Source organism: Ictidomys tridecemlineatus, unplaced genomic scaffold (genome assembly GCF_052094955.1).
Source record: "Ictidomys tridecemlineatus isolate mIctTri1 unplaced genomic scaffold, mIctTri1.hap1 Scaffold_64, whole genome shotgun sequence".
Taxonomy (NCBI): domain Eukaryota; kingdom Metazoa; phylum Chordata; class Mammalia; order Rodentia; family Sciuridae; genus Ictidomys; species Ictidomys tridecemlineatus.
In genome coordinates this window covers 43213-46877 of record NW_027524440.1, presented here as the reverse complement: position 1 = coordinate 46877, position 3665 = coordinate 43213, and positions in this window count along the sequence as shown.

Here is a 3665-nt window from a genome sequence, read left to right as displayed (position 1 = left end):
TTCTTTTCTAAAAAGAGGGAGATCACCCCTTTAGTTACCCCAGGGACACGTTCTTTTCACTTGGGTTTTCTTAAAGGGAAAAGCCCACATGGAGAAGGGCTTATTGAAGGAGCCGGGTGGGTTTGAGCAGCAGGGGCACTGATGGATGCTCAGAGGTGGGGTGCCATGTGACTGACTGTGGCTAGAGGAGCTCCCCACTATCATGGCCCAGGCAGAGCGATGGCCTCGCCTCCTTTCCCATTGCCACATGCCACTGATTCTGTGGCCAGTAAGTTCCATCTGTAATGTCAGTCCCCTGCAGGTCTCACTGAGTGAGCATTCTGAGACATGCCTACGAGATGTCAGATGCCAGAGGGTGGTCATCTTTGTGCCCTGACCTAATCCCATTCCTGAGGCCACTCCAGGTGGACCCTTGATTGGGGCAGGGAGGGTAGGAATGGGGAAAAGGCCCAATCCCCGTGGCTAAGAGCCCAAGAGGGCAGGCAGCATTCCTCTGAGAAGAGGGGGTACTTGATCACTTGTCCCATGAAGAGCTTGTGCTGGGAACTTAAGGGTGCTCTTGCCAAGGAGGATCAGGAACCTCCAAATGGGAGCTCATGGCAGGCTCACTGGGGCCATGTGGCTTTGTGGAGAGCCACACAGGGAGAGAGCCTTCTGGGCTTCTTCCCTACTTTCAACCATGGCTACTCTTCTCTTGTCCATGTGAGTGAGACAGATTCTGAGGAACAGATTTCCCCAATTCCTCTTCTTGACAAATGATTCTGCACTGGATATAGGGCCAGATACTGAAAAAGCAAGTAGAGGGGAATGTTGGTTTATAAAAGATCCCTGGGCTCAGAAGGCTGAGGCAGGAGGATCGTGAGTTCAAAGCCAGCCTCAGCAACTTAGTGAGGCCATAAGCAACTCAGCGAGATCCTGGTCTAAATAAAAAATAAAAAGGGCTGGGGATGCGGCTCAGTGGTTAAGCGCCCCTGAGTTTAATCCTCAATGCCAGAAAAAAAAGTCCAGATCTACTGGGATGGGTGAGCATGATCTGTGCAGTTCGTAACAACTTTTCTCTCCGTGAAACTTCCAAATGAGTCAGGAGTCCGAAATAACTGATTAAATGGGAAAAGGGTATCTGGGGAGAAAGAAGGGAGAAAGGAGAAAGATTCTTCTTTTAGGTTCTTAGGAGACTGTTGTCTAGTGGGGAGAACTAAACCCTTTAGAAGTTTGGGCAACCTGTCCCCACCCCCACCTCACAAAAAAAAAAAAAAAACAACAAAACCCCACTCTGTCTGGCTCTGGCACTGAGCCTTGGTCCCCACCTGGGTTCCCATCAGTCGCTGCATGGACCCAGCTAGGGCTGGCCTGGGCCCAGTCCTCTGGAGGGCCCAGAGAGTTAATTCCCATTTTTTCTTCCCAATGGCACAAGACAGGTTGTGGTGTGCATTTTGTGGCCCTCTGGGTAAATTTCCACAAGGGATGATTAGAAACACACTTCTAGTTGGAGTCATGAAAATGCACCCTCTTAGCCAGTGAAGTATTGGGGTGGCTAGAAAAGGGAGCAGGAGAGGGGGTTGTGTCTGTTGGCAGCTGCGGAGGTTGAGCTTTGCCCGAGTGCTGAAGATGGGCAGGAGTCAGCAGAGGCTGGGCAGCTCACAGTCTCCTCTTTCTAGTCAGCCTGGCCTTTGTCTCTAACTTATGGGGTGATGTGGCCAGGCTGTCCTGGGCCCTGGCCCAGGCTCTGCCTGCAGGCTTTCCAACGCAGTGCCTTTGGGAACTGCAGAAGTGCCCCTGGAGGTTGAGCCTAAGGAGATTCTGATAGTGGGAGTTCCCGCTTGCTCTTCACCAGGAAGGTGAGGTCCTGGCTCAGCAAGCCAGTCACAGGAGCTGTGCCTGAGACACTCTCCTCCCTGCACAGGAGTGAGGCGGGCTATTTCTGTTCATCAGCTGCCCTCCCACCCCTAGAGTAACTCCTTAGCAGGACGCAGAAAGTCAGCTGCCTGATAAATACAATCCAAAGCTGCAGGCCTACTTTATAGTCTGCCCTGGGCCTGGCCTCCCTATTATAATGGCTTTAAGATAAATCATTTCAGTTTTCAGAGAAGTACCTTCTGACCTTACCTCTGGGAATGATGAGGAAACGGGTTGTTTACTCTTCCTTGCTGATTGCTAGTTTGACACTTTCTTTGCTCATTGGAAGTCCTTGGGAGGCTGGGACAGAAGGATTGTGAGTTCAAAGCCAGCCTCATCAACTTAGTGAGGCCCTAAGAAACTCAGTGAGACCCTGTCTGCTGTCTGTAAATAAAATACAAACTAGGGCTTGGGGATGTTTCTAAGTGGTCAAGAGTCCCTGAGTTCAATCCCCAGTAACAAACTAACAAACAAACAAAACCACATTCAGAGTGAAAGAGAACAGAAAGCCGGTCCCCATGGTTGCTTTTTTGGTCTGAGGGATGCAGCAGCTGGAAAAACAGTCTGGACTATTGGCCAGAACCACGTGTGTGGATTTCCTAGGCTTACTGTGCCCATTTCTGTCACTGAGTGTCAGGGACATGATAGGGAAGCCACCTGTCTTTGTGTCTGCCCTTCTCATAGGTTGGCCACTGCTCTTCAGCTCAAGCCTGGGCTCTCCCAGGACCAGGGCACCTAGACTCTCCGGGTGACTTATCTTGGTGTGTGACTCCTCAGGAAGGAATGTCCGCTCCGATGGCCATTCTGATTTCTGTTTGAAAAGTTTATCCTCAGTTGCTGAGAAATGAAAAAGAAAATATTCTCTGTTTTGTTTGGAGGCTCACAAAACCCAAGGTGAACATTCTCCTGCTCCCTGGGCAGAGGCAGTTAACTAATGAGCACTATTTATGGAGTAGGGCTGCATTCTCCCAACCTCCTGAGTGATGCTCCTGTAGAGAGAGGGGCAGGCAGGCGGGACATGTGGCTGGGAGGCTGACATTCAGAAGTAAGAAAACATGCAGCTTTTTCAGATGTTGTGGTGCTTGCCTGCAATTCCAGCGGCTCAGGAGGCTGAGGCAGGAGAATCACGAGTTCAAAGCCAGCCTCAGCAACTTAGCGAGGCACTGAGCAACTCACCGAAACCCTGTGTTTAAATAAAAAAATTAAAAAGAGCTGGGGATGTGCTTGGTGGTTAAGTGCCTCTGGGTTCAATCCCTGAACCCCGCTTGGCCAGTAAAAAAGAAGCATCCATAAAAGAAAAAAGAAGACATATTAGAACTTGTTGCAGAGTTGAGATCAAAGTCCCAGGGCTGGGGACTGAGTTTGGAATTTATCAGGACAGTGCTCTTGCCACTGTAAGGTGTATCCAAGGTCAGGAAAAGGTGAGAAGGTGTCCCCAAGTTAACAGAAGCAGAGTATGAGAACAAGGGCCAAGTGCAGCCTCTGGACCAGGGGGTCTCAGTTCCCCCCTGGAGCTCAGTAGGAGGGCAGAGTTGGGCTCCACCCTGACGGACTCCCGTCAAAAGCTGCACTTGGTGCGAATCTCCAGGTAGGATCTAGGCGCTGTTCCTCCAGCAGAGAGGAACAAACTGTGGGGAAGACATCTCCCAGTCAGCTCGCGGGTGTTGGTGTCACACGCTGTGGGTGGCGATAAATGTTCTCAGCTGTTAAAGCTGCACTCTTCCCACTCAGTCCCACACTCAGTGTCTTTTTCTTTCTTTCAGCCACAT